The sequence below is a fragment of the Myotis lucifugus genome, unplaced genomic scaffold (genome assembly GCF_000147115.1).
Source record: "Myotis lucifugus unplaced genomic scaffold, Myoluc2.0 scaffold_2, whole genome shotgun sequence".
NCBI classification, from domain to species: domain Eukaryota; kingdom Metazoa; phylum Chordata; class Mammalia; order Chiroptera; family Vespertilionidae; genus Myotis; species Myotis lucifugus.
Window position 1 is genome coordinate 8,201,850 of NW_005871050.1, and position 23,214 is coordinate 8,225,063.

At 37.2% G+C, this 23,214-nt stretch overlaps 1 protein-coding gene across 2 annotated transcripts in view; it reads left to right on the top strand.

Moving 5' to 3' along the window:
- ENOX2 (ecto-NOX disulfide-thiol exchanger 2) overlaps nt 1-23,214 on the top strand; it is a 292,266-nt gene that overhangs the window by 19,580 nt on the left and 249,472 nt on the right. The window lies entirely within an intron of this gene.

The window sequence follows — 23,214 nt, forward strand, 5'->3', positions numbered from 1 at the left end:
AAAACACACAAAAAAAAAAACCTTGAGAAAGTTTCACTTTCTTGCTGAACAGAGCAGAAGCTTAGTTCCTACAATCACATGTTTTAATAAGTTTTACTCTAATTTATTGTGAAGGACTTTCACCTCCATTCTTGCTTTATTGTCCTTAAAATATTGTGCTCCTGTTCTTAAGAGCTAAAAGATCATGTTCTGTTTTGATGCGTGGTTTGACAGTTGATTTCGCTCCTCATTAATTGGACAGCATGCAGATGATGTGGAGAAGTGAGTGAGTGACAGTATTTCAAGGTTACGCTGAAGAGCATACAGTGAACCTTAGTGCCTGGACCAACAGCTGCTGAATTGAATTGTCTGCAATTAAAGCAACAGCAGGTTTGTGTAGACTCCCTGCAGCCCATTTATTTGAATTTATAGCTCCAGTTTCTTCTTTGGGTCGCGGATGGTTTGTTTCACTAAGTGTTGAAGAGTTGTGCTTGTTGGGTGTTTTTCCCATACTCCAGTGCATGCTTGGCTCTAGAAGATCTGTCTGTGTACATTTTTAAAGTGAGAAGTTGTTGTGGTTTTTGTCTTTGGATTAAAACTAGAGAATGACTCTTTTTCTCCACTATAAAAGTAAATAGATATATTTTCATGGAAAATATTGCTGTGTTCAATAAATAGAGGTTTTCTCATGGACCTGTGTTACTTGTTGAAATTTCTGGCAGTGAAAAATGTTGGATTTTATTATGCTATAGGAATTACTATATCTGGGAAGAACTGGTCTATGCTAATAAAAGTGTTTATGTTTAAAAAATAGTGACATTTTCTCCTTGCCATGTCTCAATTCCAGAGTGACCTAATGAGTAATGTCAAATCCAACTAGGTGGCTTTTATGACTAAATTTTGTTTGTATGCTAATAGTGAACACATGTTTAATTTCTTCATGGTTTTACAATTTCAGTATAGTTGTTGATTATTGACTCACAGGGGATGTGGAATAAAACATGTACACGGTGATTTAACATATACTTAGTCAGTTTATCTTCATAACAACCCTGTGTAAGGTCAGTGGCATTATGATCTCCATTTCATAGGTAAGAAAACTGAGACTCAGAGGATAAGTAACTAGCCTAAGGTCTCACATCTAATGAGTGGCAGAGGTCGAACTCATAGGTTAGTCAGTCTGATTCAATAATCTGAGCATTTTCCCCCCCTTACACCAGGCTGACCCTCACTTGATGGATCCAGGGTAAATTTGACTTAAGCTACTAGTCAGGAAGACTGCATTCATTCATTTACTAAGAAATGTGTTATTTATAGAACTCTAGAGATTTTTTCAAGCTGTTTTTAAACCAACATTTATTTTAATATGTGAGTGCTTTACAGATTAATTTTACAGATATATAAAGAAGCATTAGTAGTTTGATTAATTTATGATTCAATATGAGTGAAGGGAGAGCCTTGTGAAGTTATTGGGAAGTAAAATGTCCAATCAAAAGGTTAATTGGAATATTTTCCTTCTAAAACAAGCTAGTTGTTTTTAATATTCTGTGCAAAAAGTATATGATTGTTTTCATAGAAGTATGTGCATTTTAAATACACTGGCCGTAAATGTGAGGTGCTGTATGTTTTAAAATTTGAGTATTTTATCCACATCAACAGAAAAAAATATATAGGCTAACTCAGTTTCACATCTTTTTCCCCCCTCCCCTCCCCTTCCCTCCCCTCCCTTCCCTTTCCTCCCTTTCCCTTCCTGTTTTCCCATCTTTGTAAATTCCCAAATGGTTTCTCAATTATAATGGTTTCTCTTTAGGCAAAAGGGGGGGAAAAACACTTTCTGTACCACTGAAGAAGGGAATACTGTTTAAAACTACATTATCTTTTTTAATTTATTTACTTACTTTTATTTTTTTATTGCTTAAAGTATTACAAATAATAGTACATATGTCTTTTTTTTCCAGTTGACCTTCCCCCAGCCTCCCCTACCCCCCCCCCCGCGCTTGCCAGCACCCCCATTAAAGTGTATTGCCATCATTAATAATTCATTTATACATGCATAAAAAGCCCTCGGTGTGACTCTTACCCACCCCCGCAACCCTCCCCAGACTTCCTGCTGTAGTTTGAGAGTCTGTTCCATGCTACTCTGCCTCTGTATCTATTTTTGTTCATCAGTTTATAATGCTTTTTATTATCCATAAATGAGTGAGATCATGTGGTATTTTTCTTTCACTGACTGGCTTATTTCAGTTAGCATAATGCTCTCCAGTTCCATCCATGCTGTTGCAAATGGTAAGAATTAAATTCTTTTTTACAGCAGTGTAGTATTCCATTGTGTAGATGTACCACAGTTTTCTAATCCACTCATCTGCTGATGGGAATTTAGGCTGTTTCCAAATCTTGGCTATTGTACATTGTGGTGCTATGAACATAGGGGTGCATATTTCCTTTCTGATTGGTGTTTCTGTTTTCTTGGGATATATTCCTAGAAGTGGGATCACTGGGTCAATGGGAGTTCCATTTTTAATTTTTTGAGGAAACGCCATACTGTTTTCCACAGTGGCTGCACCAGTCTGCATTCCCACCAGCAGTGCAGGAGGGTTCCTTTTTCTCTGCATCCTCTCCAGCACTTGTCTTTGGTGATTTTTTGATGATAGCCATTCTGACAGGTGTGAGGTGGTACCTCATTGTTGTTTTGATTTGCATCTCTCAGATGATTAGTGACATTGAACATGTTTTCATATGTCTTTTAGCTTTCTGAATGTCCTCTTTCGAAAAGTGTGTATTTAGGTCATTTGCCCATTTTTTGATTGGGTTGTTTATCTTCTTTTGTTAAGTTGTATGAGTTCCCTGTAAATGTTGGAGATTAAACCCTTATCGGAGATAACATTGGCAAATATGTTCTCCCATTATCATTTCAGCAGATGAACCCAGAGAAATGCATAGCTCATATTAGTTCTCTGGTAAAATATCTTCTAAAACCTCTTCAGGTAACATTCTTAAAGCAGTCATTCTTAGATCTGAATTGATTAGTGACTATCCTCATGTTCTGGGGAAATGACTGGATGCTCACACCATAGAAAACTCTTCAGCATTTGACAATGAATATCTGAGCACATTGTCAACCAAATGTGCCAGAGATGGGGCAGATATTGTTATGACCTGTTTATGAGACTTTTAGAAAGCTGGTAATAGATATATTGTCTCAGATATCATGTAATTAGAATTTATCCTTATCTAAGATGATATCCTTATACTTTAACATATCTTAAAGTAAAGCTATTCTTTTATTATTCCCTTCTAGCCAAAAAGAAAGGATGATGATATAAATCCTTTTATCATTCTTTAGACCTAAATGGAAATTGACACTAAAAGAACACAGGAGGGAACTTTGGGGAATGGGTCAGAGTTAGAGGGAGTACACCTGGGAGAATTAGGCATGTGTTTGGAAGCTCCATGTTAAACTTGGTTTCAGGTGGCAAATTTCCTGTGCAGTTGGCAACTCTGGCTAACACCCTTCATTCTTTTTTCCTTTTTATTGAATTTATTGAGGTGACACTGGTTAATAATTATATAGGTTTCAGGTGCACAATTTTACAACACATCAACTGTACACTGTATTGTTTGTTCACCATAGTCAAGTCTCCTTCCATCACCATTCTATTCCTCTCTCTGGGAACAAACACTCTGAAAATAAATGAAAAAAAGAGCTTATTTGGGCTTTTAAAGAAATTGACATTTTTTGATTGGTGAAAAAAAAAGTCTTTCTTCGGAAAAACCATGTGTTGTTTGAGGCCAAGATAAATTAGAGGGAGTAGAGTTTTAGGTTCTGGTTGTTTAGGGAAACTGAAGTTGGTTTTCTGATGATTTTTTTTCCCTTCAGTACACATCTGAGTGTGTTTTAGGAGAGTGAAAGGCAGGTCTTAGCGATTGGTGTGGGGGTGGGCGTGTGTGTGTGTGTGGGGAGGGCTAGCATATAGTACCAGCCAATGGTGTGCTGGAGCCAGCTTAATCTAGCTTACTGAAGGGGATCACTAAGAATATTTACAAATTTAAAAATTTACTGTCTGTTTTTTTTCCCTGAAAGGACTTAGGTGTTAGCCAGAGTATGAGTAATAGTAAAGGTAATGCTATCTATGCAGTACAAGATACTACAGATGCCCCAAGGGCTACTACACTATGCTAACTGCCATCCCTTAGATATAGCACTGATGCCTTCAATGGTTATGGAACATAGCACAATTAAGTGTATCCCCCACATATCTATCTATACTATATAATAAAGATGTAATATGCAAATGGTTGTTACGCCTTGATGCCTAACCATCAACCACGTAACGACCGGATCACGGATCAGCAGGAGGGTGGGGCAGCGAGCTACAAGCGGGCAGGGGAGAGCTACAGGAGCGGGCAGGGCAGCAAGCTGTGGGGGAGCAGGGGGAGCTACAGGAGGGCGGGGCAGCAGGTGGAGAGCTACTGGAGGACGGCAGCGAGCTACTGGTGCACATATTCGTGCCCAGGGCTACTAGTATATATATAAAAAAGCCTAAGCGATCGGTACAACCGGTCGCTATGGCACACACTGACCACCAGGGGGCAGATGCTCAATGCAGGAGCTGCCCCCTGGTGGTCAGTGCACTCCCACAGCCAATCTCCTGCAGCTGGCCAACCTCCTGTGGTCCCTCCCCCCTGGCTGGCCAGCCAACCTCCCGTGGTCCCTCCCCCCTGGACTGGGCGAGATGGCCCCGATTGGCCCTGATCGCTGGCCAGGCCAAGGGACCCCACCTGTGCCCAAATTCGTGCACTGGGCCTCTAGTATATATATATAAAAGGCTAATATGCTAAGTATCAGACCATCCTACTGGTCGCTGTGATGCGCACTGACCACCAGGGAGCAGATGCTCAATGCAGGAGCTTCCATGATGCGCACTGGCCACTTACAGAGAAACGGCACTGCAGACCTGGTGCCCAGAAAGCAACACTCAGCTCCCCCAAGTGGGACACAGGCCCGGCCACCACCCCAGAGTGACAGCCCACCAAATCAGAGCCGACGCTGTCAAGACCCCCTGGCGCAAAATGCATCCCACAGTCCAGCCCAGCCCAGCCAGGAAACGGTGGCTGTGGGCGCCGGTTAATGATGTCATGTAGCAACACCCGGCTTCCTCTCCTTAGCAACTAGCCTCCTTGGAGTTTCTTCAGCCCAGGAACATACTTGCTTTATAGCCAGGTGGAAACATTTTACACTTTAACCAAATGTCTGTGAAGCGTTTTCACGTGCCTCATCTTATTTGATCCTCACAGAAGTCCTGGAGTAGGTAGATAGGAGACTCTGTGGAATCCTATTTTCATTAGCCAGAAAACGGAGATTTAGGAAGTTTAGAAACTTGACCCAACTGAAAAGAAGTAAGAAATGGTGGACCTTGAAAATGACTTCAGGTTTTCTCACTGCACAGAATATAATCAAACACTGCTGCAGTTAAATATTTTACCCTTTGTTCTCCCTGCATCATCTGTAATAATAATCTGCTTTGCATTGATATTTACTGCTGTGTTGCTGACAATTACCTGAAAGAGAAGTTGGGGTGCTTCACTGGGCTGGAAAAAGTTTAGCTAAATCAGAAAGCAGTTCTAATTAAGCAAGCTTATTCTATGTCTATAAAAGGCTAAGTTGACTCACGCATGCATGATACATATAAAGCTCTTGCTGGCACCAATCACATGCGTGTGTTTCGATCTGTCATTGTTGATCGTGAATTTGGTTGACATTTCTATTATAGAGAAAGGGCGAATAGTGATATTAAAATACTTCTTCTAATTAATTTCCTTTCAAGGTGCACATATTTGCACCGGGCCACTAGTACATATATAATAGCTAGCATTTATTGAGTGCTTACTATGTGTCAGGCGTGTTATAAATACCTTATCTGATGGGACTCATCAACCTTCATAGCACCCCTTTGAGGTAGGTAGTATTATTTCCATTTTGAGCATAGAAAAATTGAGACACAGCCCTAGCCGGTTTGGCTCAGTGGATAGAGCATCGGCCTGTGGACTGAAGGGCCCAGGTTCGATTCTGGTCTGGTCCAGGGCATGTACCTCAGTTGCAGACTTCTCCCCAGCCCGCGCTCTGATTGGGGCTCATGCAGGAGGCAACCAATCAATGTGTTTCTCTCACATTGATATTTATCTCTGTCTTTCTCTGTCTCTTCCACTTTCCGAAAAATATCCTCGGGTGAGGTTTACAAAAAAAAAAAAAAGAAAAGAAAAGAAAAACTGAGACACAGAGTTTAAGTAACCTGTGTATAAGGTCATATAACCAGAATTTAATCATAGGAAGTCTGTCTCCAGAACCTCTGTCTTTAACCACCATATAATATGTTGTATGTCTTTAAGGGCACTTCACTGAAAGAAGCCATTTGCCCACTCGTGTGCCTCCTGGAGCAGATATCCCATTGTCCATGCCTTCAGAAGACATAGACAGTTTAGAGTTCTGGGTGCCTGGGACAAGACCATGAATGGCTCAGAAGCTGTTTGGAAAAAAAAAGTAAATTGATTTTAGAGAGAGAGGAAAGGTGAGAGAGAAAGAAAGAAATATTGACATGAGAGAGAAACATCAATCAGTTGCCTTCCACACACACTCCGACCTGGAATTGAACCTGCAAAGTTTTAGTGTATGAGATGACACTAACTAGCCGAGCCACCTGGCCAGGGCTGAAAAAAAAATTTTTAAGAAAGTATTTGGGGAGAGTAGTGATATATAAAGGTCTGCATTTAGGAAGAATGCCCTAACAGCTAGACGTAAAATGGAATGGAAAGTAGAAGCAGGGAAGATGTGCTATGATTTGGCCATTTGGCTGCATGAAAGAAAAACCACACTCTGGTCGGCAATATTCGTTCTTGCAAGAAGCTGAGAATTGAAAGAGAAGCAATGGAATATGAAAGAGAATTTTTTAAGGCTGACAATCTGAAGAAAAACCATGATTAGTGGCAGTGTTTAGAAGCTGCTGGAGATGCAGTGATCCACACTGTCTCTGGCAATAGAGAGTACCAGCAATGTGGGTGACAAAGAAAGTAGAATTTTCAAGCGGTCTGGTAACATAGAAGTGGTCTAGAGTGGTTGGTGAATATGTTTTACAGAAGGTTGTATGGTGGAAAATAGGTCAGCAGGTACACCCCAAATTGTCCAGCTCTTGTGCTTTTCCTCAAGCTGTTTTCTACATTTTAATTTACATTCTTCCACATCTCCAACAACCCTAGAGCTACTCAATATTTGAGGTTTAGCTCAAATGACACCTTCTAATTTATTATACTTATTTTTAGTCTGTCTTCCCTAACTAGACTGAGTTCCATTAAATGAAAATCCTTATTGTACTTATCTCTTAGCACTTAGCGTAGTGCCTTGTACATACTCAGCACCTACATGCAATATTCAGGACTTCAAAAACTGTACCACCAAAGAGTTTTTCTCCTATCCTCTCCTGCTAGCTCAATGTTCAAAGCTGTTCCTAGAGTCTGAGAGTTCCAGAAGCTGAATAGCTAGCTAGCTTCTGCCCTGCATAGATATTCTGGAATATTATGTTGAAAGATTTGTTTCTAGTGCAACTGTCTTCTTGATTTTTTTTCTCTATATTCATCCTTATCAGATTATGATATCTTAAAAGCTCCTTCTTTTGCCTTTGTGGAACACTTTGCTCTTTTTTTTAAAAAATTAAATCTTTATTGTTTAAAGTATTACATATGTCTTATTTTCCCCCATTGAGCTCTCCCCAACCACTCCTACCCCCCAGCACATGCCCTCATCCCCCTACTGTCTGTGTCCATTCGTTATGCTTATATGCATGCATACAAGTCCTTTGGTTGATCTCTTACCCTCTCCCACCCTCCCCTGCCCGACTTTGCACTTCTATAGAGAGACAAGGGCTTGCCTATGTACACATAATACTTATCTACATAAGAAAGTGAATCAGAATGTGTAAACCAGTCATTGGAATTTTTTGATGCATAATCACAGTGTTCCTCAAAATGTGGTTTAGGGACTATCCATGTCATCATTACCTAGGACATGTGCTTAAAATGCAGATTCCTGGGCACCCATCCCAGACCTACTGAATCACTCTCTGAGTTATCTGCATTAAGAAAACTCCCAGATGATTATTCTGTAAAGCTGACTTTTGAAAATCATGGTCCAAGTAAAAAATAAAATGTTTAATCTTAATTTATATTGTCTATTGATATGAATAGTAGTAACATTGTAGGAAAACTATCATTAAAATGGTTTAAATATTTTTATCTGAAACTGAAAGTCTTGGTCTCCTGGTGTCTAACCCCATGCTATTCAATAGAATGTTCTGTGACGATGAAATATTCTATATTTTCATTGTCCAACATAGAACCAATAGCCATATGTAGCTATTGAGCACTGAAATGTGGCTACTACAGCTGAGGAATGGAATTTTATATTTTATTTAAGTTTAATTAAATTAAGATTAAAATAGTTACATGTGGTTATTGGATGCAGTATTGGAAGTACAGGTCCAGAAACCTTGACTGTTCAGAAGGAATAATTTTCTTAGTGGTCTAGATGGCCACAGTGATCATTGTATCTATAGGAAATAAAATAGGAACCTTGTTTACTTTGGCATATAGAAAACTGCATTTCTTATTTTGAATAATTTCCATTTTAAAAATGGCCTAAAGTGAGTTATACTCAGAAGTAATTTAACAAATTATCATTTCAATTAAATTTAAATGAGACCTGTGCTCCGCATTTCTCATCAGTACTGTTTTTCTAATCATATTGGCTTGCTTTTCAGAGCTGACTGTTAAGCCTTGATTTCTGAGCTAGTGATAAGAAAGTTGAGTTAATCAGAATGAAAAGTTCCTAGCTTCGATGTTTAGTTCATAGACACCTTTATACATTTTAGCTCTCGAAGAACCCTGCTTAACTACTCTCTTTTGGATTGATCAGTTAGTAACTTAGCCACTCATTATTCACTACTTTTCAGCTTTCATTTCTTTCTCTGACAGATCTTCCTTGAACCAGTAGTGTAACCTTTTGTGGGTGATTTTGTTATTTAAAATAGCATTAATGCTTTGGAAGATTTTGAATCAGAAATGGACTGTAGTCTTTACAAAGACATAAATATAGGCACTCTGTTTTATTGTGTGGAGTTCAACATGTGTAGTAGTTGTCCTTGGTGACTTTCTACAAAGAACCCAGTGTTATAATCTATAATATTGGAAAAAGCACATAGGCAGAATAATGTACTTGATTACTGCTGTCTGTGGAAACTATATGATAAATAATTATGCCTGCTTGACCTGCCCTCTATTGCCTAGATCCTGGTTGTTTGTACTCTTTTCAGTTGCTAAAAATTTTAGTGCATCCTGAAATTCCCTCTCTCCCTTCACATTCTTTATTTTCTTTGGTTCTGCTTTCTGTTTTCAATGGACAGCAAACCACCCCCTTTTTTGTACCATTCAAACTCACTTCCAGAATCTGTTGTTGTATCCAGCCCCACCGAACTGCCTAGAGGAGTTCAAAACTGGTGTTTTGAAGGGCCACCCTGGAGCACTCCGAAAATAGGTTCTTTTGTTTTGAGGACTAATAGTACCACAGCTAGAGTTTCAAGAAATGTGTAAAGACAAAACCCATTTAAATCTAAAATAAATTTTAAACTCTTTACCTCTCTCTTTTTCCAAATTACATCTACAATTTTCAGTAACATTTTTATTTTGTTTAGGAAACTAGACATTTCTACTTTCAATGAAAAAGCTCACTCTGATCAAGACCCTTCATAATTCAAGCCAGGGTGGAAAAGAAGGAAACTGTGTTTTAAAGATATATTATAGGACTATGGTAGGATCTTTATATAAGTTATTTCATTTAATTCTCATTAGCCCTTTCAATAAATGTTGGTTGCCCTCCTTACTCAAAGTTGTATATATCACTAATTTGTAGCTCTGTGTCCAGACTCCAAATGGTTGTTCTCTCTCTCTCTCTCTCTCTCTCTCTCTCTCTCTCTCTCTCTCTCTCTCTCTCCTCTGTGTGAGAGAGGGGAGGGTTTCACATCACTAGGGTGTTCCTTCACAAAGATCTTAGATCAGTGTACAGTGGGAGAATGTAAAGAAAATGCTCCTTATGTTAACTGTCTTCCAAATAGGAATTGGGGCATGTACAGTTGATGCTTCTGATGAAGAGGTTGTAAAGAAAGCCTTCTTTAAATTCTTTATACACTTTACTCATTGCCACTCCCATACTGTACCCTAGTCTTCTAACTCCTTCTGCTAAATATGGTTGACATTTTCCCAAACACTGTCCTTTGGTTTGGAGGTAGGGGAAACTAAAGAGCTACAACTCTGATATGCTCTGCTCAGTCAAGGATATTTGCCCGGCTTATTCAGTGGAAGTTGTATAATCTGCGTCCACCTAAATTTGTGATAAGGAGCATAAAGAATATGAAATAATTGTGACAATCTATATTAATAAAATGACATATATTCTGCAAGTAAATTAGACTATTCCAGAAAAGCTTTTGGGGTGACATTTGTTTTCTTGGTTATAAAATATCATACAAATAGATCATCATTGAAAGTAAATTTGATTCATGCTTTTAAAAATCTATAGATGACAGGAGGTAGTAAAATATATTAAGAGTATACAATATGATATAGCATGTAAAAAGCCAATATGTTTTTGAATAACTGACATGGATATGGACAAATAACTTCTTAGAAAAAAGTAGTGACAATCCCTTTTTAATTGGTAATAAGACTATGCCCAAGTTTCCGTTCTCAGGAATTGAGATGCTTGAAATGGAAAAGAGCAATTGAAGTACTTAAGGGATCAGGGAGAGTGGTTTATGAGTGTGGGATACAATGTAAATACAAAAAGACAGATTGAGTAGTTCTGAATATTGGCGCTCATAGCTATTTTGAGTGGTCTGAGCAATAAAGAGCACAATCTGGCAGAAAAAGGGATAAGCATATACAGAAATATGACCATTGGAGGAATGAGCCTGGGATTCCAATAGTATCTTTCTCCATCCCAAGTAGTATTCCCTGAGTGCCCTGCCCTACCCATGGACTTTGTGAGGCTTTTAACAAGAAGGGAAAGAAATGGTCTGGGAACAAATGATCTGAAGAAATTAAAGTGACAGGGCATAATTGTCCACCAATATTTACAGCTATTGAAATAAAAAACACGCTTCTAGCAGCAAACTCCCCAAAACATTTCCTTTGCTGGCCTCAAATCAAGATGCGATGAAGCACAAGCTGTGGAGAAGAACCTCGCTCTAACATGGAATATGATCTAAGGCAATGCCTCCTTGGAACTTCTCCACGGGGCTTTATTATTGGAAGTAACAGAAAGGCTATGTTAGAACATTAGTACACAGTTCCAAGGCATGAATCCTGAGGTTGAGATTTATGGCAAGGCTCCAGTGTACTAGCTAGACAATTAATATAATTTCATTGCAGATGCTTTCCATTTGAAATTTTTGGTATAGGGTTTTTATATATGCCTAAGATGGCTATGAGCCAGAATAAGTCAGTCAACACTACTTAGCTAGCACCTAATATATGTGTTGCCTGTATTTGACCAATTCAATTAGGGAGGTACTTGATTTGAAGCTGTTTAGCCATTTCTGATCCCTTGTCTATTGGTAAGCTGCCCCTCTCAGGATATTAAACTGATCCTTGCTGTTGTGAAATGATGATGGATAACAGCTTTTCTTAATGTGTCTGAACTTCCATTTTTCAGTATATAATCATTCCTAGTAGTTCTAAAATGTAAAATGTAGAGGGCTGCTACCCCGTGAGGTTTTTAATCTAGAGCATAATGGACCACCTGACAAATGGTTCCACTTTATGGTTCCAAGTTAAAGTTATTGTCAGAGAGAAAAGCCTTGCAGAATGGAGTTCCAGTTTCTTATGGCATTTGTGGACTTAGGCCAAAATATTTAAAACCTTCAGCCAAAAGGTTCATTCTGGATGGAGCTTTGGAAGCAACTTGTAAAAATCAGCAGCCTGCATATTCCATATCTGATGAAAGGACAGAGGAGGGCAGAAAGGGAGAAAAGAAAGTCTAGAATGATTTGTATTCAATAATTTAATTATTATCAGTATTAAGAACAATTTAAGATTCTGTTCTTATTAATATTTATTAAGTGCTTACCCTCAAAGCTATCTACAAAAAAAAAGTGTAATTGAAAATGTAAGCCCATCGATAAATGATTGAGCCAGAGACAGCATATAAATAGAAATGGCCTAAACCACAGCATCAAGTTTTATTCTTTCTTTGACTATCACTATTGGGACTTGTGAATCTACTGGGAATATGTAAGTACTCATTTATTCCTGGCTAATGAGGAAATTATTATGAATGAAAAAACAGTTTACAATAAAAATTTGTAATATATGAATTTTAATAGAATGTTAGAGTTATAAGAAACCTTAAAGTCTATCCAGTCACATCTCCTCCCTCTACCATATACATATACAGTCTGTTATGTAAATCTGTCTACTCCATTCTCAAGTGGTCATCCAGCTTATGATTGAATATTTCCAATAATTTTGCACTTTCCACTATGAGGTAGCAATTTGATTTTTGAATAGCTCCAGTTATTGAATGTTTGCATAAATAAGCCCAAATCTCTCTCCCTTCAGTCTCCACCCATTGCTCCTACTCTTAGGCATAGTACCATTCACACAAACTACAGCATGAATTGAGCCCTCTGGAGTTGTATTGTGTGGTGGCCCTGATTCTATTTACCCCTTAGGGCTTACACCAAGCAACCTCTTCCCACTTCCATATGATAACCCCTCAAATGTTAGAAAACAATCATCATGTGCTTCCTGAGTGACTGATTTTTTATTAACAGCTTTATCGGGGCATGATTTTCATACCATACAATTTACCCATTTTAAGTATACAATTTAATGAGCTTAATATATTCAGTGTTGTGCAACCATAATCAAAAATCCAGTTTTATAACATTTTCATTACCCACAAAATAAATAAACCCTGATCCCCTTAGCCACTATCTCACAATCTCCCTCACTCTCCTCACAGCTAGGCAACCATTGATCCATGGATATGCCTATTCTGGATATTCCATATTAATGGGGTCATGAAAAATATGTCCTTTTGCATTTGACTTCTTTCACTTAGCATAATGTTTTCAAGGTTCATCCATGTTGTAGCATGTATCAGTACTTCATTCCTTTTTAAGACTGCATACCATGCCATTGTATTGCTGGCCACACTTTGTTTACCTACTCATGAGTTGATGGACATTTGGATCATTTTTATTTTTTGGCTATTGTCAATAATGCTGCTTTGAGAATTCATGTACAAGTTTTTGTGTGAGCACAGGTGTTCATTTCTCTTGGGTATATACCTAGGAATATATATTTGGGTCATATGGTAACTTTATGTATAATTTTTTGAAGAGCCTCAAAATTGTTTCCAAAGTGGTCACTCAATTTTACAATATCATCAGCAGTGAGTAAGGTTTACAGTTTATTCACAGTCTTGTCAACACTTATTGTCTCTTTTTCAAAGCTATGCTAATAGGTGTGAAGTGGTATCTCATGGTTTTGCAAATATTTTATAACACTCTGTAGGCTGTCTTTTAACTTTCATGATAGTATCATTTGTAGCACACACATTTTCTAATCAGATGAAGCCAATTTATCCATTTTGTCTGTTGCTTATGTGTCACATATAAGAAACCATTGCCTAACAAAAGGTTCCAAAGACTTACTTCTATGTTTTCCTCTAAAAGTTTTATATTTTTCTTTTTTCTTGTAATTTATCTTTATTGTTGAAAGTATTACAGATGTCCCCTTTGTTTTTCCCCTCTGTTGATTCCCTCCACACAGCACCCACCCCTCCCAGGCCTGTATTACTCTATTGTCTGTATCCATGTGCTACACATATATGCATATAAGTTCCCTGGTTAATCACTCCCCACCACCACCTTCCCTCTGAAATTTGTCGTCTGTTCCATGCTTCTATGTCTCTGGATCTACTTTGTTCATCAGTTTATTTTGGTCATTAGATTCCACATATGAGTGAGACTATTTGATACTTGTCTGTCTCTGACTGGCTTATTTTGCTTAGTATAATACTCTCCAGATCTACTCATACTGTTACAAATGGTAAGAGTTCCTTCTTTTTCACAGCTGCATAGTATTCCATTGTGTAAATGTACCACAGCTTTTTTATACACTCAGTTTCTGATGAGCACTTGGGCTGTTTCCAAATCTTAGCTATTGTAAATTGTGCTACTGTGAACATAGGGGTGCATATATTCTTTCTGATTGGTGTTTCTAATTTCTTAGGACATATTCCTAGAAGTGGGATTACTGGGTCAAATGGCAATTCCATTTTTAGTCTTTTGAGGAAACTCCATACTGTTTTCCACAGTGGCTGCACCAATCTGTATTCCCACCAGCAGTGCGTTAGGGTTCCCTTTTCTCCACATCCTCACCAACACTTGTCATTTGTTGATTTGTTGATGATAGCCATTCTGACAGGTGTGAGGTGATATCTCATTGTCATTTTGATTTGCATTTCTCTGATGCTTAGTGACTTTGAGCATTTTTTCATATGTCTCTTGGCCTTCTATTTGTCCACTTTGGAGAACTGTCTATTTAGGTACTTTGCTCATTTTTTAATTGGATTGTTTGTCTTCCTTTTGTTAAGTTGTATGAGTTCCTTATATATTATGGAAATTAACTCCTTATCAGATGTAACATTGGCAAATATGTTCTCACCTGCAGTGGGCTTTCTTGATGTTTTGTTGATGGTTTCTTTTACTGTGCAGAAGCTTTTTATTTTGATGTAGTCCCATTTGTTTATTTTCTCCTTAGTTTCCTTCGCCCTAAGAGATGTATCACTAAACATATTGCTATGAGAGATGTCTGGAGATTTTGCTGTCTATGGTTTCTTCTAAGATTTTAATAGTTTTACAACTTACATTTAAGTCTTTTATCCACTTTTTCTTTACTCTTTTGTATGGTATAAGTTGGTGGTCTAGTTTCATTTTTTTGCATGTACCTGCTCAATTTTCCCAGCACCACTTATTGAAAAGACTGTACGCCATTGCATGCCTCCTTTGTCAAATATTAATTCAGCATAATGGCATAGGTCGATCTCTGTTCTGTTCCATTGATCTATATGTCTGTTCTTGTGCCAGCATAAAGATGTTTTGAGTACAGTAGCATTGTAGTATACCGATATATGGTATGGTGATCCCTCCACCTTTGTTCTTCTTTTGCAAGATTGCTGTAGCTATTCAGAGTCCATTTTGATTTCATAGAAATTTTTGGACTGTTTGCTCTAGACCTGTGAAATATACCATTGGTATTTTATTGGGGATTGCATTGAATCTGTAGATTGCTTTGGGTAGTAAGAAAATTTTAATGATGGTGTATCTTAATTTTTTGTTGCAATGGTAAATGGGATTTTTTTGTAGTTTTTCTTTCTGAGAGTTCACTATTGTTGTATAAAAATGCTATGGATTTTTGGGTGTTAATTACATTGCCGAATAGTTTTTTGGTGGCGTCTTTAGGGTTTTCTATGTACAATATCATGTCATCTGCTAATAATGACAGTTTTACTTCTTCCTTTCCATTTGGATGCCTTTTATTTTTTAATTTCATCTGATTGCTGCGGCTAGGACTTTCAGTACTATGTTGAATAAGAGTGGTGAAAGAGAACATCCCTGTCTCGTTCCTGTTCTTAGGGGAAATGGTTTTAGTTTTTGCCCATTGAGGATAATGTTCACTGTAAGGTTTGTCATATATGGACTTTATTATGTTGAGGTATAATCCCTTTATTCCCACTTTGCTGAGAGTATCCTCTAAAAGTTTTAAATTTTCAGCCTTTATATATAGCTCTGTAATCCATTTTTAGTTAAATTGTTATGCGTGATGTGAGGTTGGGTTCAACTTTATTCTTTTGCATGTGGATATCCAGTTGTCTCAGTACCATTAATTGAAAGGATTATTCTTTCTCCCTTGCATGATTCTGGCATTCTTGTCAATAATCAAGTAATGGCAAATATGAGTTTATTTTTGTACACTCAATTCTATTCCATTGTTTTGCATACCTGCCCTTATACCTGTATCATATTGTCTTGATTACTATAGCTTTGTAGTAATTTTTGAAGTTGGAAAGTGTGAGTCTTCCAACTTTGTTCTTCTTTTTCAAGATTATTTTGGGTATCTTATATTTTTATATGAATTTTAGAGTCTGTGTTTCAATTTCTTTTTTAAAAAATATGTTTTTATTGATTTTTTTTAGAGAGGAAGGGAGATGGAGAGAGATAGAAACATCGATGAGACAGAAACATGGATCAGCTGCCTCCTGCATGCCCCCTACTGGGGATTGAGCCTGCAACCCTGGCATGTGCCTCAACTGGGAATGGAACCAGCCACCTCTTGGTGCAGGGGTCAACGCTCAGCCATTGAGCCACACAGACCATACAGTGTATCAATTTCTTAAAAAAAAAAAAAGCCAGCTTGGCTTTTGAAAGTGATTGTGTTGAATCTATAGAGTTACTAATTTTTAGAAGGCACAAACCTCACTTAGAATGGGACCCAATGAGGGGGGCGGGGACTCCAAATATAATTTCCATATACTTTTTCTCACCAGTAATGCCACTTCAGAATTAAAGCCTATATTTTTTACAACTACCTTTTTATTTCTGAAGCAGGTAGAACCCCCATGGTGTAAATATGTAATATAAGACAACCAAAATGAAGAGCCCTGTTTAGAGACCAACACACATAATGCATTGATTAGGGTTATTCCTATTCAAGTGAAGAAGCCAAGAAACAAAGTCGAAGGAGAAAATTACCTAAGTCAGAGATCGTTTCCTATTGTTCATTCACTCTCAACCTGGAGTGCATGCGTGTGTAGTGTGTGTGTGTGTGCGTGTGTGTGTGTGTTTTCATGTGTGTGCTGGGGGGGCTGTGTATGTGAGTCTCTGCATTTATTTCTATTATAATGCTTGTGCACAGATATGTGCATATCCATGTATGCATGCAAGTATGCATGTGTATGTATGTGTGTATTGTTTTTGTGTTTTCTGTTTTGTTTTTGCTTTTGAATTCTAGCAATGATGCCTTTTGATAATGGAATAGAGTGTTACAAATAAGTTTATTGAGATTTCAAAGCTACACCTGAATCTGGCCCGCCCACCTGAACCAGGTGTTTATAATCTGTCTTTCATTTCTCTGCTTTCTTTATTTTACTTCATTCCCTTGCTTGACACTAGTTTCTAAATTTTCTTTTTGGTTCTTGAGATGTAGATCTATATTATCTCCATTGTTTGAACTACCTTCGTGCACTGCTCTAATTGCCTATGCTGCCAATCTTGCTATGCTGCTTTATTAACCTTTGTCCTTTCTTCCCACATTTTACTACGAAAGAGTCAGTTGTTCTATAGAGCCTTTCTAATTCCCTCACACCCCATGACTCAGATGGTGCAAAAAGTGCCAGATTGTGTTTCCCAGTTACAAATGGAACAGTGTTTACCTTTCTAGACAATGACAAACACTTCTTATGGAGGAGAGAAGCCAGTCCTTAAGACTACAGTGAATTCAATCAGGATTTTAACTAGAAAGTTGGTTTTATAGGTTTCCTCTAGCTTTTAAAATAAATTCTCCCTGCCTTTCTTCCTTCCTTCTTTTCATTTCTTTCCTTTCTTCATTGCCCCTGTTTGTATGATGATCTGACATGCAGAGGTAGGTTGGAAATGTGGGTAGGTAATAGTTGGTAAGTATTAAGTCTAGGCTGATGTTGAAATCGAGTAGATAGGGGATATGCCACTTTGGGGGAATATTAGAGTCCTAGCTAATTTTTCTCGGTGGTTACAGCATTAGCCTGTGGACTGAAGGGTCACAGTTTGATTCAGGTCAAGGGCATATACCTAGTTGCAGGCATCTCGATCCCTGGCCCAGGTCAGGGAGTATGCGGAAGGGAACCAATCGATATGTCTCCCTCACATCGATGTTTCTCTCTTTGTCTCTCCCAGCCCTCCACTCTCTCTAAAAATCAATGGAAAAAATATCCTCAAGTGAGGATTAACAAAAAGAAAATTTGTACTAATTAGAGATTCTGTATTGGTTGATGATCTCCTCTTTTAAGATACAAATGTCTCATGGGATGATTAAGCTTCAATTGTATTTTAACATCAATTACTTTAATCAAATATTCAGATCAATTTATATCTGAGGTTTCTGTTCCCCAGTGGCTTAGAAAGGAAGGTGTGTGCACTTCCTTATTGCTTTCCTTCCTGTTTGATGGTATTATGGGGAGGGACTTTCAAAACACTTCTGTAGTAAAGAACTTAAGTGTTGGGATTGAATTAAGGTGCATGATATAGATTAATTTTATGATTAGTTTGTCCTCCACCTTTATCTTTCTAAATCCTATCCAATTTACCAAACTCAAATTCCATACATCACAGAAAGCACCCCTCTTCTGCCAACATACAATGATTTTCCCCTTCTATGGTCTGCAATACTATTTGCTGTACCATCAAAATCAATGTTTGATTGGGTATTATATCTCCCCCTATTCTTTAGTGAGTTTATATGTGTTAAATTTGTTCTTCTTATACAGAACTGGTGATGTATGTGTATTATAAATGAATATTGGAAGGAAATGATTATAAGCTCTTCAAGGCAAGGACTGTGCCTTTCTTATTCCTTACTTTATTATTCTTCATAGCATATAGGACAGTATATTTGAATCTAGGGAAAATCAACTATAGCTACTGTTGTACTGAAGATTTTATTCTATACTGTTAACTACCTTAAAGCATACAACATTTGCAGGTAGATGTTATGATGGATATATTTCCAGAAATGGCTGCAATCACTCTACCTAAGCTTTGCACTAGCCTCAGCTTATGACACTGGCCATTCCTGATGACAAAGGCCTTGATTCTGGCTCCTTCTCAAAAATGAGTAATGGGAGCACTTAGAAATTCCATTCAGTAGCTTCATAAAATAAGATAGAAGCATTGAAGAAAATATAGTAGCTCTCTCTTGTTTCCCAGATTTTCAAAGTGTTAACTCATCTTATTGTGGCATTCGTTTTACAATATGCACATATATCAAATCATCACATTATACCCCTTAAACTTACACAATGTTGTATGTCAGTTATATCTCAATAAAGCTTGGGGGAAAGATCGATGCCTGATAATCTCAGTTGTTTCTTTGTGAAATTTCTCTCTTTAGAACATAGAGCAAAAAACAGTTAAGACAAAACCATCCTTTTTTTGGACATGGACTCAAGAGGGCAAAAAAGAATACCCTTCTAGAAAGATAGAGCAGCTTTTAATTCTTCTTAGCAATTGCTGGAACAGTAAAACATAGTAGTCATTGGCAGAGTGTGTGTTAAAGGGATTTATATATTTAATAGTTTCCCTCTACTGTCTCACCTTTGCGCTTCTTCCTTGTAACATCAGGTAGAATACAGTGCTGACGATTGCTTCTCTTTACCCAGTTGAAGTTTAAATTTATGAACACTATATAATAAAATGGTGATTTTTATTCTGTCCTGGTGGTAAAAAGGGATTTGTGGTGTGTAAAATGAGACAAAGATAAATAACAAACAGATGTTCTCACAAAATGTTCATTAAATTCCTGCCTAGTGGAAGATGCTAGATTACATGTGTTCAAACTCTAAATATGTTAGAGAATAAGGAGCTTTTATACCTTAATGCTCAATTTAGGAAAGACTATATAGCTTTCTCTGTAAAAATCATAGTAATCAGTGACTTATATTCTCTTCCTCATTTCAGAATGTCTTGTCATGACTATTTTTAAACTTTTCTTATTGATTTTGACAGTTCCAATTATCCAAATAGACATCACCTTATTGAGGGATTATGTAGTGGGGGTAAGCCTCCTGGATTGTGTGGCCCCAGATACAGGTTATCCAATATGTAAAAGTTATGACTTTTGCTTCAAGTCATCTAAAGGATTATGTGTCATGGGGTATGTGATAGGGATTACAGGAGAGTAAGGTTGGGAAAGGGGTGCAGGAACAAAACCACCCTCACCTTGTTCTCACTTTTTCATAAAAAGTAGAAATTGTGGTGTACTGTTTAAAGCAAGGACTATCTGCTACTGGTAACCCACTGTTCTGCTGTACTATGTGCTAGGCAGATGTTTACTTTTGGTAAGTTGTAATACGTAGTTTATATTTCCAAAGGTATGAAGGAATACTTAACTTTACCTGGGGAATGGGTTAGCCAGAGAAGTAGCTCAAATAGATGACATTTGATCTAAATCTTGATAGGTGGTAGAAGTTTGTTAGAAAACAAAAACCATTTCAGTCAGAGTGAATAGCAGATGGAAAGACACAGAATGCTGAAACAACATGTGATGAACTCTGAATGCTTCAATTTAACTTTGTGCTTCAGTTTTCTCATCTATAAAATGGGCTTCATAGTGATTCCTATCTTAATGGTTGTGAGGACTAATGAGTCAATATACGTAATTTGGAACAGTGCTTGGCATATAAGAACCAATTAGTAAGTCTTAGTTCTATAGCTAAGAATAGAAAAGTAGAGAAAAGCTAAATTGAAGTAATAAGTGACGGGAAGCAGATTATAGATTAACATTGTGCTAAGGAATATGTATTTTTTTTCTTATAGGTGATTGGGAACTATAATGGGGTTTTAAATAAGTGACCAGATTTGCATGTTAGACCACTCTACCTCCTAAAAGATAAATCTGGATAATTCAGCAAAGGGGAGTTATTTGTAGAAATTGGAGCCAGAGGGGTCAGTTATAAGGCTATTGCAATAGGCTACGTAAGAGATGATGTGGATCTAAATTAGAAAAATGGCAGTGGAAATGGAAAGACAGGTGTAAAATTGAGATATTTCAGAGTTACCAAGTATCACAGGCTGGCAACTAACAAATGTTTTTTTTGGCCCATGTACTGTTTGAATATGAATGTCTCTTAAATGGCACATGCATTCTCTAGTTTGATTTATGCTTCACATTTTACATTATGTATTACAATATTGATGTTATCACAATATCACAAATTGATGTTACCTGGCTGGCCCTTTATGGGTAAAAGTGAGGAAGAGTTAAGGATGACCACTAGATTTCTAGTTTGGGTGACTGGAAGAACAAAGGTACGAACAGCCTAGATAGAAAATTTAGGAATATAAATGAATTTACAAGAAAAGAATGAATTAGTTTTGAGTTGTATCTATAGGATATTAATCAGAAATATAGATCTGTGGAACAGAAGACAAATCTGCATTAGAGATATAGATTTGGTGAAATCATTAGTTCATAGGTGGTAACTAAAACCATTAAGTAAATGATATCACTCATAGAGTATATGCTAAAAGAAGAGGACTGAGCTCAACATGAAACCAGTGGAGTGACCAGAGGTAATGCTAAAGAAGGAAAGAGTTCCAGGTACAGTGTCAACCTCAAAGTGTAGATTCAAGTGTAGAACCACTGTGAGTGGTTCCCAGTATGTGTCCATACCCCTTGGTATCCTCAAGCAAAATAAGCCAGTCAGAGAAAGATAAATATCACATGATCTCACTCATTTGTGGAATATAATGAACAACATAAACTGATGAACAAAAACAGATCCAGAGACAGAGAAGCATCGATCAGACCGTCAAACCTCAGAGGGAAGCTAGGGGAGGGGAGGGGTAAGGGGAGAGGTCAACCAAAGGACTTGTATGCATGCATATAAGCCTAACCAATGGCCTAACCAATGGACACAGACACCAGGGGGGTGAGGGCATGATTGGGGGGGTGGGGAGGCAATAGGGGGATAAGGACATATATGTAATACCTTAATCAATAAAGAAAAAAAAGACTCAGAGAGTCTGAGAGATCAAAATTATGTTCACAATAATTCTGAGGTATTACTTGCCGTTTTCCCTGTGTTGACGTTTTCACTGATGGTGCAAGAGAATGGTGGGAAAAACTGCTGGTGTCTTGACACAAATCAAGGGAGTGGCAACAAACTGTACTAGTTATTAATTATATTCTCTAACACCACACTCACAGTTAAAAGAGAAAGACATTTTCACTTAATAATGTCTTTGATAAACCAGTAAATATTATTAATTTTATTAAATCTTGACCCTTGTGTACATATATTTTTAACAGCTTTATTGAGGTATAATTGATATACAAGGGACTACACACATTTAATGTACACAATATGATGAGTTCATGTATTTTAAAATAATGTATGCCTCAAATGGGAAGTATGCATAAAGCACTTCTGATACATACTGAAGCATGATAGTGTCTTAAGGTAAAGCACTTGCATGATTGAGTTGCAAACTGAACTAACACCTTTTTACATAGAACTCCAATTTTCTTGAAAGAACAACTGACAAACTATGGTTATTCAGACTTGGCTGTTTGGCAGCCATTTCTGAAAAATAGAGTAAGTCCATTTTAAGAAAAATAGCTGACAATATTTGTTGTCAATGATGAAATTTGAGATTTAAAGTAAAATAAGAATTTTGAAACACTTGTATTTGTCACCATAAGCTTGTGAGCTTACCAATACTTACAGCCTTTTCTGATGAGATCAGCAGTGATATTATCTTACATGATTTTTAAAATATTTTATGATGAAATGTGTCTCTATTCGGAAGATCTGCATAACTCAGTGAAACAGTGTTTGTGAAATAATCAGTGTTGTAAAATCATGCCTGGATAAAAGATCTATTAAAAGTACAAGACTGACCAGTGGATTTTAATATAACAAAGTTCCAAAAGTTCAGTAATGTAGATTCAGATTCTTTATTCCATTTATCTTAAAGAAACTATCATTGTCAAATTTTGGTTCAGTATTAAAGAATATCCACAATTACCTGAAAAGACTATTTAAATACTCCCCCATTTTCAATTACATATTTACATAAGGCCAGATTTTCTTCATATACCAAAGAAATATCACAAATGATTGAATGTAGAGTGGACATAAGAATCCAGCTGTCTTCTAGGAAACTTCTGTAAAGAAAATATTTGCAAATTTGTAAAACAAAGGCATTATTTTTTTAGTTTGTTTGGGAAAATATAGTTATTGTCTAAACATTTATGTTAACTTGTATTAGATTTATTATTGTTATATTTAAATGAATTAAACAATACTCTAAAAAAGTCACAGATATAATTTTTAGCATAAGGTATTGATAGCTATAACTGACGAAAATC